The sequence below is a fragment of the Mustela nivalis genome (assembly GCF_964662115.1).
Source record: "Mustela nivalis genome assembly, chromosome: 5".
NCBI lineage: Eukaryota > Metazoa > Chordata > Mammalia > Carnivora > Mustelidae > Mustela > Mustela nivalis.
Genome location: NC_139024.1, coordinates 36,086,321 through 36,100,800, shown reverse-complemented (window position 1 = coordinate 36,100,800; position 14,480 = coordinate 36,086,321). Strand labels below are relative to the sequence as shown.

Sequence of the window (14,480 nt, the reverse complement as noted above, 5' to 3'; positions counted from 1 at the left end):
GCGTTTGGCATTGCTTTCTTACTTTGGTAGGTGACTGTTTTCACTGTGTATGTAAGCATGGTAGTCATTCTTAAAAAACAGATTTAGCAGTGTGTTTACTTTAGACTGTTATGGTTGTGTCTGAAAATTATTTTACCAGGAGCAATTGCCAGCTTAGATGATCTAAAAAGTGTAGTGTAGCTGCTTGTATCTGACTCTCTTGTTGGAGTTGTTGATGAATTTATTTGTTTCTTTTGATTCGTTTCTTTTTTTTAAAATTTATTTTTTATTTTCAGCATAACTGTATTCATTATTTTTGTACCACACCCAGTGCTCCATGCAATCCGTGCCCTCTATAATACCCACCACCTGGTACCCCGACCTCCCACCCCCTGCCCCTTCAAAACCCTCAGATTGTTTTTCGGATTCATTCCTTTTGATTTGATGTACAAATGCCTTCTGTCCCATGCCTCTAAGTGAAGGGATGTTAGTGGGGCTTTGCTAAGTTCCCTGTATTTATTCCTCAACATTTCTATTCCTTCCCAGAAAGGAACATCACTCTATGTCTAAGATATTCTAAATCTGATGCTATTCATTCTATATCTAGGAGAAAGAGATTCCTTGAATATACAAAATTGTTCTGTTCATACTTTCTCCGTTTTTTTAAAAATTCATATCATACACAGTCAACATTGAAATAGGATTCAAAGAGGTTGTTTTTTTATTTGTTTATTGCTACTTCTCCTAGAAGGTGTGATTTTTATTTAAAGACAATAGAATCTCTCAAAACTCTACTTCATTTCCCTTGGTCCCTACATAGTTTTGTCATGTTGTTAAACAAATATAAAGTTTATTTATTAAAATATAGTTATATTATGTTCTTCAAATAAAAAATATTAAGTGCTTATTATTTGTGTGATTTTCTGGTTAATAATACGTATTTCTCTGTGGGGGTATAGGGGTAATAGTGAGCCTTGCAGTAATGTGTAGCCAGGTCTGGTCTTGTTAGAGACATAAGAGACACACAGAAATAGCTACCTAAGGCAGAAAATCTAAAATGTCCAAGTAATAAAGATAGTAAGAACCAAAGGTGCTCAAAGGAGGGAGTTTATTAGATTGGCTGATTCAGAGAAGGCACTAGAATTTTAACTGGAACTTGAAGGACGGGTTTGGTTTCAGTAAATGTGAGTAGCAGTTATCCTAGTAAGAGGAAGGGAATGGAAATCAGGACTAAGAGACATGTTAGAGAGAATGTTTTGCTTATTAAGATTGTTCATCAGGGCACCTGGGTGGCTCAGTGGGTTAGGCCTCTGCCTTCGGCTCAGGTCATGATCCCAGGGTCCTGGGATCGAGCCCCGCATCGGGCTCTCTGCGCTGCAGGGAGCCTGCTTCCTCCTCTCTCTCTGCCTGCCTCTCTGCCTACTTGTGATCTCTGTCAGATAAATAAAGAAAAAATCCTTTTAAAAAAAAAAAAGATTGTTCATCATGATGTCTACTACAACTTTTGCATATCTGCACCTAAAACTTTAGTTAGTTATTATTTTTAAGGCAATTTAGTTATTATTTTTAAGGCAAACTCCCTTCTATAGTGAGTTTAGGATGAAATCATACAATTTTAGCAGCTTGACTTGAAGGTTTTGAGGGTATCAGCTACCTCATTTTTATTAAAAGTGTTTCTCTTCTACAACTGTTTTAGGAAAGAATTTGATCAAATAGGAAAGAGTAGCTTGACGTAAGTGAACTTTTGTTACCAAAGTTTCACCTAAATTTTGCTCTATACAAAATTGGATGGCAACATAATCTTTGAATCTGAATAACATTAATTTAACAGAATTATTTTTCTTTTTTGTACTGATAGTTTTTCCGCAGCATTGAACTAGTGTATTGAAAAAGAAAACATCTTATTACATCAAAGTCCAGTGATGTGTAAATACATTGGGCAGTATCAGCTACTGACCCTTCTATCTTAATATTTGATTTTCTCCATTGCCAACAAAGTTCATTTTTCCTGTTTAGAATAAAATCAAAGAAAAACATTTTATTCAAAAGGATTATATTAGGCACTCTGTTTTTGTCTCTTTCTGGATAGTCAGGACATTTTGGTATCTTGTAAAGAACCAGGGGAAAATTTAGAATCACTGAGTTTTATTCAGTATCAGAATATTTTCAGTATTGGATTGAAAGTTACGTAAACTTATTATGCATATTCAAGAATACTGTGTCATAATAACACAATATTTACACTGGATGGAGAAATCCTGAAAAAGCTTAATTTCTCTCTTCTCACAAATTGGGTTTTCATATATGTTTATGATCATTTTTAGTCTGAAACAAAATCATTTGCTCAGAAAGATCTGTGATTTGTCTTACATGCTTAAACTTTATTAAATCCTAACATTAAAGGTATGACTTTAAAGTCAGATAAATGCATATCGAAATATGGGCTTAAATGGTGACAAATTATATAATCCTGAGTAAATAATTTTGATTTACTTGACTTGTTTGAGTAAATGTTTATGATAGAAACAAACACATTTAGATGAACATAATACAAAAATCAAGGAAAATTTTATAAAACTACTACTGATTAGGAATTCATGTTAGGAAATATGCAAGTATTTTCATTTATTACATCAAATTTATTTCAACCTTCTGAAGTAGATTTTCTATATATTTTCATTTTACAGTGAAGACAATGAAGGTTAGATATTTATTCAATTTGCTTTAAGGCAATTTGCTAAGATAAGACAGAGTTTAGCTTAAAATCAAGAATATGTACATATATAACATATGTATAATTTTTTTTCAAAGATTTTTATTTATTTATTGGACAGAGAGATCACAAGTAGGCAGAGAGGCAGGCAGAGAGAGAGGAGGAAGCAGGCTCCCCACTGAGCGGAGAGCTCAATACAGGGCTCGATCCCAGGACCCTGGGATCATGACCTGAGCCAAAGGCAGAGGCCTAACCCACTGAGCCACCCAGGCGCCCCCATATGTATAATTTTATGTATAGGTTCTGTACTATATATATATAGAGAGAGAGAGAGAGAGAACATGCATGTGTATATAGATAGTGTATATATATGTATATGATTCATTAATACAATATGTTTATATGGCTTTCTGTTCTGATAATAGTGAATTTTAGTGTACTCAACCAAATTTTCATTTCCTCTTCCTTTCTTTTCTTTATATAGTACTATCACTATTTTTAGTTTAACTAATAATAAGTGTTTACATCCTTCAATTTCATTTTGTTCTCTGCAGAGTAAGTTAGTATTTTATGATTGCATTTTTTATTGAATATTGTATTATTTTCTTCATTCTGTATTACATATTTTGAAATTCACATATCCTTAATGACTATACAAGTTCTTTTTTTTAATGTGCTTATACAAGGTATTTTATTGAATGTCCTGCTTTTTCCCTCAGAGACCTCAATTCTATGACTGACAGTACTTCTACTTTTATCTGGTTTGCTCCCCAAATCTACTACAGAGTTGCCATCTTTCTATTACTGTGTTGAATCCATTGCTTGTTGTTATTAGACTTACTTCTTTCTTGGCATATGCTCATGTCATTTATAGTGTGTTAAGAACTCCCATAATAGAGTATGTGGTAGAACAATTTTATAACACCCTATATTTCTTATGTATTTTTATGTCTTTATACTTAATTGATTAGTTGGCTTACCTAGAATTCTAGGTGGAAAATTATTGTCCCTTATAATATTGAAGTTTTTATCTCCCTTATTCTAGCCTCCTGGGTTGCTGTTGAGAAGTGTAGTCCCATTCTGATTGTTAATCCTTTATATATTAACTACTTTTTTCTGAAAACTTTTATCTGTGGTGGTAAAAATTTTATGATGATATGCCTAGTTGGGAGAGAGTCATTCTTATTAAATGTACTACTCTTTAAGGGCCTGTGGATTTTACTTTTGTGAAATGTTCCTGTATTAATCCCTTGATAGTTTTCCCCTCTTTTATTTTCCTTTTTTTTTTTTCACCTTTGAACCCCCACTAATAGGAAATCGAACTTCCTGGATTGAGACTAATATTTTAATTTTTCTCTTTCTTTCTTTGTCCATTTTCTTTTGTTTCTACTCTTAGGAGAACACCTTAAGTTTAAAACTTTTTAAATGCAAACCTGGTGATTCACATACCTGTACCCCGGGAGATAAAAATACATTATGTGTTTATAAAAAATTAAAAATTAAAAAAAACATAAAACTTTTTAACTGTAGGAGTTACACATAAACATTTAAGAGCATTTTCTTCTCTTATTGCTCATTTTTTCCCCAAAATACATTGTTATTTCATTTGTAAAATATCTTCTCTCTCAGTTTTTTTTTTTAAGATTTTATTTATTTATTTGACAGAGAGAGAGACAGCAAAAAAGGGAATATAAGCAGGGCAAGTGGGAGAAGGAGAAGCAGGCTCTGTGCTAAGCAGGGAGTCCATTGTGGGGTGAGATCCTAGGACCATGGTATGACCTAAGCTGAAGGCAAACACTTAACCACTGAGCCATGCAGGTGCCCATATCTCTCTCAGATTATTAATGAGGATTTTTTTCTTGATTTAGTTATTCTGTTGGCACATTATCCCTTTTCTCTCTATGTTTCTGGTGTTTTGTGGGGATTGGGGATGTTGATTTAGGAAATAGGCATTCATTTCATGCACCTCCTTTTATAGCTGTCCAGGATCTGTACCTGAGTCTCTCTGTATCAGCCTCCTCTGATTTCTGAGTCTGAACAGAATTCTGTGAATCAAATTGTCTTTTTTTTTTCTTAATCAGTAGTTCACTCTGCATCCAAATTAGTCTATATCTCTCTAAACCAGAAAGGGGAAAAAAATTATTTAGCTACTTACTCCACAGCTAAGTGTTTTTCCCACAGAGCCCTGGAAAATACTAAATTTAAGGCAAATAAATATATAAATGGGAGTGGACATTGAGTTAGTAATCATGGTAAATAATTATGTGACTATCAACAGAAAGAAAACAAAAGAACTGGGCTGATCTGACATGAACCTCTGTTATCAAGTCACTTGCAATGGTAGTGTTTATTCATAGGGTATTTCCTAAAACCTATATTCTAAGGGCTGAGAGTTCTGCTTGAATGACAGGGTCCATGCTGACCTCAGAAGGAAAGAACCAGGGCAGAGACTGAGGAAAGGCCAACTTAAAACAGAAAAGAGACCCTTCAGAGAACAGGTATGTCCAGAACAGAGTTATAATTAAGTGCAAATCAGCCCCCACAGTAAACAATACAAAATTTAGACTTGAAGGAATCTGTCCTTTCTACTTGTTCTGTTTGTAAACCTCAAAATGAAGGCTGACAGTTAAAAGTGCCACAATATTCTAAGAGCCTAGGTCAACCATCCTATAGCCAGAAAATGTGAAGAGAGACATACACTTACATACCAGCTAGCGATACCCAGTTGTATACACTAATTATGATTATGATAGATACCCATTCATAATATATGATGAGACTAATCAGAGAACTTCAGATAGCTGAAGAAAACTGAGAACATTAAAAGAAAGGAGGAAGGTTAAAAAAAAAAAAAGAATAATAGCCATAGATAACAATTAATTTAGGAAGTAGAAGACAACTTAAAAAAATAATATTTATTGATATCTTTAAAGATTTCCAAAGTACATTGGCCCATATTTTTTTTGTAAGTAAATAAGACATTTAAGAGATAGGATGATAAATAAAAAGATAGACCTGAAATTTTGAAACACAATTTCTAATAACAAACATAACGTATATATAAATACAAAGACAGAAAGAATAGGGACAAAAACCAAAATGTTAATAGATTAAATAGGTTTAATTTAAAAAGGAAAAAAGTGCAAAACTGTAATCCTGCATGTAAGGGGCTTAGAAGTCATCACTGTATCCTAACACAAGTGAAAAAAAAAAAAAAGACTGCAAAGATTGAAAAATCAGTAATTCTTCTAGGATCCATAAGAGGTGACACAGGGATAATGCTGCCCCCAAAGCAGAGATACAGCCATTCAAGTGCAGGGAGTCACAGCTGATAGAAGCAGAGATTTGGCAGCAGATACCACTGCAGGTACTAGCGCTGATATGGGAAAAACTGAACTGTAACTGGTGAATTAAGGAGGTTGAGTGTTGAATTCCACATTTAGTCAGTCTTAGGAAAGAGTCCACAGTTTTGTGAGATTTGCCTTTAGGAGCACAACCAGCTTCTCACAGTAAATATTCATAAAATTCCTTCATCACTAAAAATCCTTCTTGTGGGAAAAGGGGAAAAGGAACCATATTGGAATAGTCCAGAGTACCCAGTTCTTCTTAACAAAAGCTACCTCAGGTGAAACTAGTTAACTGGTAAGGGCCTAACTGACGAGAAGAAAAAATATACCCAACTCCAAACCACTCTAGCCATCCTGTGTTACCAGTGGGGGAAGGAAAACAAAACAAAACAAAACAAAGGAACACATATAAAGCGCATAGTCCAGAGGTATTGGCTCACTAAAAGACTGAGACCTAAAAATAGGGCTATAGAAAATTTCCCCTTCTCCAACACCTCACCAGCTCAGTACTAAAGGCCAATTTACCATGGTTCCTTTTATCTAGTTCATCATATCCAGCTATCAATAAATAAAGACTTTCTTGGACAAACAAAAGCTTGCCCATAGATCTGCCTAGAAAGAAATGCTAAAAGGTAGTCCTTAGAGAGAAAGAAATAACATATCTTAAAAACTTGGATTTATTTAAGGAAAGATATTGAAGAAGGAGTTAAGTCAAGATTAAATATTATTCTTATTCTTATTTGATCTAACAGATAATTATTTGAAATGTCAATACTGTATTTGATTATATATAAGATATATATGCTTGTATAGCTTACATATAAGTGGGATGAATGACCACAATGAAGGAGGAAGGCATTAGGATTATTTTGTTATTTGTTATTATAGATACTCACACCACCTGTGAAGCATTGCAATGTTATTTGAAAATGGACTTGGATTAGTTGTAAATATATATTGCAAATTTCAGGGCAACCACTAAAATAAAGTTCAAAAAAAGATGTATATCTGATATACTATTAAAGAGAGATAGCAGAATCATATAACATGCTCAATTAAAATTTAAAAAGCAACAAAAAAAGGAAAACAAAATGAAGAACAAGGGCAATAAATAGAAAATAACAACAAATGTGGTAAGTATTAATCTAAGTATATCAGTAATCATTTTAAATGTCAGTTAACTAAATTCAATAAAAAATAGTAATAGAGTGAATTTAAAAAAAAAGATTCAACTATCTGCTATCCACTAAAGAAACATATATAGATTAAAAGTAATGAATGAAGAAAATACATCATGCAAATACTAAAGAAAGCAAGAGTACTAAAGAGTAGCTATATATATTAATTTCGTAGAGGAGACTTCAAAGGAGGGTAACTTATAGGGGCAAAGAAGGGCATTATGAGGAGATTAAGAGTTACAAACTTCCATTTACAAAATAAATAAGTCACAGAGATAAAAAGTAGAACATAGGGATTGTAGTCAGTAAGATTGGTAGTAACATTACTGACAGATGGTGACTGTACTTATCATGGGGAGCACTGAGTTATATAAGGAATTATTGAAAAAAATTACTAAGTCATTATGTTGACACCTGACACTAATATAACACTATGCTAATTCAACTGCAATAAAAAATTAAAAAAAAATGATAAAGAGGTTAACATTCCAAGAAGTTGTAACAATCCCTAGTGTATATGTATTTAATAACAGTGGCAAACTGCATGCGGCAAAAACTGATAGAATGTCAAAGAGAAATAGATGAATCTACTATTATGGGAAGAGACTTCAACAATTCTCTATCAGATATGGACAGATCGAGCCGGCAAAAAATCAGTAAGGACATAGTTGAGCTCAAAAACACCATCAATCAACAGGATATAATTGACATCTACAGACTACTTCATCTAACCCATTTTCAAGCTCAAGGTAACATTCACGAGGATAGACCACAATCTGGGCCATAAACCATACCTTAATAAATTTAAAAGAATAGATCATACTACATCTACTTTCAGACCATAATAAAATAACCTTAGAAATTAATAACAGAAAGATAACTGGAAGACCTCCAAATATATGGAAATTAAGTAACACGTTGCTAAATGACATATGTATGACTCAAGAAGTCAGAAGAAATTAATATGTATTTTGAAATAAATAAAATGAAAATACAAATAATATGGGATGTAGCAAAAGTAGTGTTTATAGGGAAATTGGTAGCATTGACTGTTTGTATTAGAAAAGAAGAAAGATAATAAATAATCTAAGTTCCTACCTTAGAAAATTAGAAAAGTAGAGCAAATTAAATCCAAAGTAAACAAGAAAGAATGCAGAAATCAATGACATTGAAAACAGGGTATCAATAGAGAAAATCAATTAAACCAAATTTGATTCTTTGAAAAGACTAATAAAATTGATAAGACTCTAGCCAAGTAAACTAAGGAAAAAAGACAGGGTAGGTACACAAGTTACTAACATTAGAAATGAAAGGTCCCATGGGCATTAAAATGATAAAATATTGTGAACAACAGAGGGCACAGGTCTACTGCAGAAAATACTCTGCATAATACCATAATGATGGATATAAGTCATTATAAATGTGTCCATATCTACAGAATGTACAACAGCAAGGTAAACTATGAACTATGGGTAATTATGATATTTCAAATGTAGACCCCTCAGCTGAACAAACATATCACACTAGTGAGGGTTGTTGATAATGTGGGAGGTTATGCATGTGTTGGGGAGGGAGTATGTGGGAAATCTCTGTACCTTCCTCGTAATTTTGCCATGAACATAAAACTGCTTTAAAAAATAGTCTTAAAGAAATGAAATCTTGCCATTTGCAACAACATGGATGGAACTAGAGCGTATCATGCTTAGCGAAATAAGTCAAGCAGAGAAAGACAACTATCATATGATCTCCCTGATATGAGGAAGTGGTGATGCAACATGGGGGCTTAAGTGGGTAGGAGAAGAATCAATGAAACAAGATGGAATTGGGAGGGAGACAAACCATAAGTGACTCTTAATCTCACAAAACAAACTGAGGGTTACTGGGGGGAGGGGGGTTGGGAGAAGGGGGGTGGGGTTATGGACATTGGGGAGGGTATGTGCTTTGGTGAGCGCTGTGAAGTGTGTAAACCTGGCGATTCACAGACCTGTACCCCTGGGGATAAAAATATATGTTTATAAAAAATAAAAAATTAAAAAAAATAAAGTCTTAAAAAAATTACCCACACAAAAAAAGTATAAGGATATGGAATAAATGAGAGGAATTGAGGAAAATTCCAATTTGCTTAACCTCCACCAAATAGGATATCCAGAATTGAAATCAGATCATGGGGAGAAAGAATAATTAAAGTAATAGAAGAAAATTAATATGATTGAAAATCCAATAAAAATCATGATATTGTAAAGTTCCACAGCATGTTGAGCAGGATAAAAGGAAAAGTATTAGATATAAAGTTTTATAGCTCCAAATTAAAGAAAAAATTCTAAAAGTTTTGTATAAGCAAATGTAAGAGACAGAAAGGAAGAAGTCTTATTTTATTGTAATTAATTCCTCTATTGAACATTAAGCCAATTCTTGCTCTTGGTACCTTCTAGTTCTCATCAAAACTTCCCATATGTACTCCAGATTTCTGCTATACATAGTCTCTTATGGAACATCTGTTCTTGTTTATCATTCAATATAACCCCATGTTATTTTCCTATTTGGGAAATTAGTATCTATGGTCACAGATTTCATCTATTCCTATAACCAACATTTCTATTGATATACTTACTCCTTTTTTTGGTATGTTCATTCTCATTTTATTGTGCCATCCTGAAATAGAAAGTTGTGCTATTATTATGAAAATGTGACAAGTTAATTAGTTAATTTCTCCATATCTTAATTTTCTCATAGAAAAAGTCCTGGTGAGACTCAGAAGTCAGAGGAGTTTGGTAAAATCAGAGTTAGGTACAGGTCTTAGACTGCTATGAAAACAGGTACATGAAAATTGTTCCAAGAAAAAAACTAAATGAAGAGGTAAAAAAAAACATTAATAATATGAGAAAGAAGACATTTCACACATGAAATAATAACAAGCTATTTTAGGAAAATGAACATTTAAGAGATCTAGAAAATTATCTTGAATAATAACTGCCTCATTTAAAATATTTTAAAGATAAATTTAAGAAGTAAGTTTGCTGGCACATTATATGAACTTAAAAAATTAGTAGAGTACTATATCAGTAGTCGGGGGTCTGCAGAGAAACAGAATCAGTAGGATATCTATACTATATTTTTATCTATAGCTCTACCTTAATCTCTGTAACTATGTACAATCTTTCTCTCTCTCTCAGATTTTTCATCTATTTTATCTATCATCTATAAAGAGAAATTTAATTTAAGGAAATGTTTCATAATTACAGGAGTTGGGGATTTTAAAAGTTTTGAGACAGACTGACAGAAACTCATTCAGGAGCTGATGCTATGGTCTTGAGACAGAATTTCTTCCCTGAAAACTTTGGTTTTGCTCTTAAGACCATCATTTGATTGGATGAGGCTCACCCCATGTCACTGAAGGTAATCTCCTATATTTAAGAGATGCAGATGTGAACCACATCTATGATCTACCTTTATAAAAATACCTAGATTAGTGCTCCTTGATTGAGTAACAGTATCATAGCCAATTCAGGTTGACATATAAAACTCATCATTACACTTCTTCTGACAAGTTGTTTTTTATTTTTTTTCTTTTCTGTCATACTTCCCAATTTAAGAAGCATAAACTGGTTTTTAGAGGAGAATAAATTTGGTTATCCAGTACCCACCCTGTGAAATGTTAGCCCAAGCAATGATGATCACTAAGAATAGGATTTAGGATTGGACCAGATCATAGAAAATTGAACATGTGTTTACTTTCCATCAGTAGTTATTCTGATTAGGAGCATTCAGAATAATGAAGTAGAGCTAAGGCACTAGAGCATTTTCAAGTCACTCCTGGAGTTTCTAGCACTTTGTATAGAATAGACTTCTTTCTCACTTTCTTAAACTGATCTTTAAAAAAGTAATAGTCAATTTTTTTAAAAAATCGAAACCAAGTTCTCAGGAAACTTTAAGGTGACCCTTTCTAAAGTGAAAATGCCCTGAACTTACCCATACAATATTGTACTGTTTCTAGAGAAATCACATGGGGATGCTCCTTGCTTATTCCATTATCAGTTTATCCACGTGTAAATATTTGGAGTCAAAGCTACTGAACCTTATCAACCCAAAGAATTGATGTTGTATATAAATAAAACTGGAAGAGGGCACAGGTTGCACCTTTAACATTTTATTTTGTTTTCACACTGGTAAAAGGTCTTCAATGTAAAGAGATATTCTATTAACACTGAAATTAAGCCACAACATTTTTATCCTATTTTTAAATAGTATATCAAACTTATTTTAATTAGATATTGCTTATAGGTATTTGTCATTGTATTTTAAGAACAGGTTGTTATTGAATAGGTTTTGATTTTAAACCCACTTAAGGATAATATTATAAAAAAAGATTCTCCTTTTAACTATAATTAATCCTTATAATTTATTTTATATAAAAATCCAAAAATACACATTTAATAAAAATGGGAAACCAAATAAATTGGTTCATTAATTAATTTTTATTTATGATAAATTTATATCAATATGAGAACTAATTTTCAAATGAAATCATGAATAACATCAAGATTATTGATGTCTTAAAGCTTATTTTCACTGGTTCTTGATGTTTTATAAATACTACAAAAGATGCATTCAATCAAAAAATCCTGTTTCCTATTTTCTTTGTTGAAATGAATGATATCTTTGTGAACCTAAATGATTAAGTCCCAAGATTAACCAATTTTCCTAATGGTCAGTTAATACATAATCAACAGACTTGATGCCCTGCTTCAGCTTGAGAGATAGCTTTTTTTGCAGGCAAGAAAAAAAAAATAAATTGCCCTTTCCGATTTCGGTTTTCCCCTTGAGCTCAGAACAGACGATTTCATCATGTATGATCCTATCATGTGTTTATCCCCCCCAAAGTCATATTTTTCCACTCAGTCACATTTGTACGCTTGTAGAAACTGAGGGGAAAATATCTGGGGAGGGGTTTTCTTAATGGAGTGTACACCAAATGTGTACCCTTATCCAGTTTTACCTTTGATTTTTATTGTTTTAATGCCTACTATTTAGAAATCTATTTTTAGTGCTTTCTGTACACAAGTACTGACCTATGAAATTTACTTCCATTATCTCAAAATTTCAAGAACAAACTTACTTGATAGCTATAATTTCCTTCATTTTAAAGTGGGGCTGAGTGAAGGTCAGTGTGTTTAAGTAGTACACTCATGTGTACATCTCTATTTGGTAGACTTAAGGTGTATGGTCAGCTATGTCATCATACTGAATCCTTCCCAACCAGTGTTTATCTACAGTACTGTATAGTAAGAATCAATATGTTGTCCCAGAGATGGCTTCTCAATCATCTGGGATCCGGTACTATAGTTTATTGGTTGAGATAGACTTTTGAAACTAGAGAGGCCATTTATTTTCTCATAATTATTTTTGCCTTTTATGAAAAGAGAGTTACAGGGGAATAGTGGGGCCTTGATTATGGCAATAGGATATGTTTGCACTCTTGCTCTGCAACTTTTGTTATGTCATAGCTGGCTGAGTTTCAGCTCCTCACATTTCTTTATTGGTAATAATTTCTAACTCAATGGACAATTCTAAGTTGGTAGTTCAGTGCCTACTCAACAATAATTTTAACCATTGCTTAAGTAGCTAATCTCTGCTCATGCACTAATATTTTTACTCCTACCATCCCCTCCTTCAGCATCTGTTCCATTGGGTCTGCCTGTTTTTCTTATTTCTAGCCCTCTTGAATTTCTCTTATCATATTTTTGCTAAAGTATGGCTGAGATGTGTATTAGCACATTAGTCTTTATTAACTTTCATTTTAAAATATATAAGTAAGTAGCATCATTATAAGGTACTCTCTTTAAAAATAAATTTGTTCTTTTTTATCTTGCTATTAGTTCTAACATATTGGACTCATGCCTTTTAATACTACTTTGTAGCAGAGAAAATTAATTCTTTATTGTTTCAAATTTCTCCATGTGTTCCCCTATCTTTCTCATAATCCCTTGAAATTAAATTCATGTCTTATGACTAGTTCTAGCCAGTAGACTTAGAATATAAACAATGTGTTTCTTTTCTAGTCTGAGAATATTAAGAAATGGTGTACTTTCTCTACCACTCTATTCCCAGGTCATAGCAATGTTAGAGCATAGGTGGTCCAGATAGTAATTGCTATAGGATGAAGGAAATCGACCAACCCTTCTATCTTATGTGATTAAGCAACAAATGTTTATAGGATTAAACTAATGATGTTTGGTGGCTAATTTTTTAGAATTGCATGGTCTAGTAGCCTTTTCTCCACAATACACCAGTATACTCTCCAAATACTTGGCAGTGCCTCCCTCCTTCCAATAAGATCTTGACTACAAACTCTTTTGTTAATAGATAATTTTAATTACAATGATTTTCTTTGCTAACTAAATTTTTCTCAAGATGTTTAAACAAACTTGACACAGAACATAAATTCAAAACAACACTTGAAAAATAGAAATTAAGTATTTGGGTATATATTTATAGTACTTTTATGACATTAAAAATTAAACTACCGGGTGCCTGGGTGGCTCAGTGGGTTAAACCGCTGCCTTCGGCTCAGGTCATGATCTCAGGGTCCTGGGATTGAGTCCCGCATCGGGCTCTCTGCTCAGCAGGGAGCCTGCTTCCTCCTCTCTCTCTGCCTGCCTTTCTGCCTACTTGTGATCTCTCTCTGTCAAATAAATAAATAAAATCTTTAAAAAAAAAGTTAAACTATCAAAAATAAAAGCATAGCAAAGCAATGAGAGAACTAGAACCCCTCTTCTCACACACACAAATATATTTCATGCAGTTGTCCTATTAGTGTATCTTCATATATACTTCTAAACATACCTGTGACAGAATAAATATGGTAGAGTTTATGAATCAGTGCAGTATATTAAAGGAGTACAGTTTAGTAAAAAATAATACACTGCTTCTAGACTTAACGTCGTGAAAATTTAGGGACTGTTACAGCACCTTTATCTTCAATTAAGTACTACTATCTGTTAATTAATCACGTAAGTAACCTTTTATTACTATATCTGGAATGTGCTTTGGGAATATAAAATAGATTTAATTCCTTACATCAGTAAATACCTGAGATTCTGAGCTAAAGGACAGTGCCACATGTTCTGAATTCTCCTAGATATGGCCCACAATTTCTCTGCCAAGCATTCCAAGAATATAGAACATTCCAGGAATACAGAGGCTGTCTCATAATTTTATACTCAAGTGCATCTTTGCCAGCAGCCATCAGAAATGACTTACTAG

At 33.0% G+C, this 14,480-nt stretch overlaps 1 long non-coding RNA gene across 1 annotated transcript in view; it reads left to right on the top strand.

Moving 5' to 3' along the window:
• The window catches only part of LOC309864287, an 83,588-nt gene that overhangs the window by 24,160 nt on the left and 44,948 nt on the right, over positions 1–14,480 (top strand). The window lies entirely within an intron of this gene.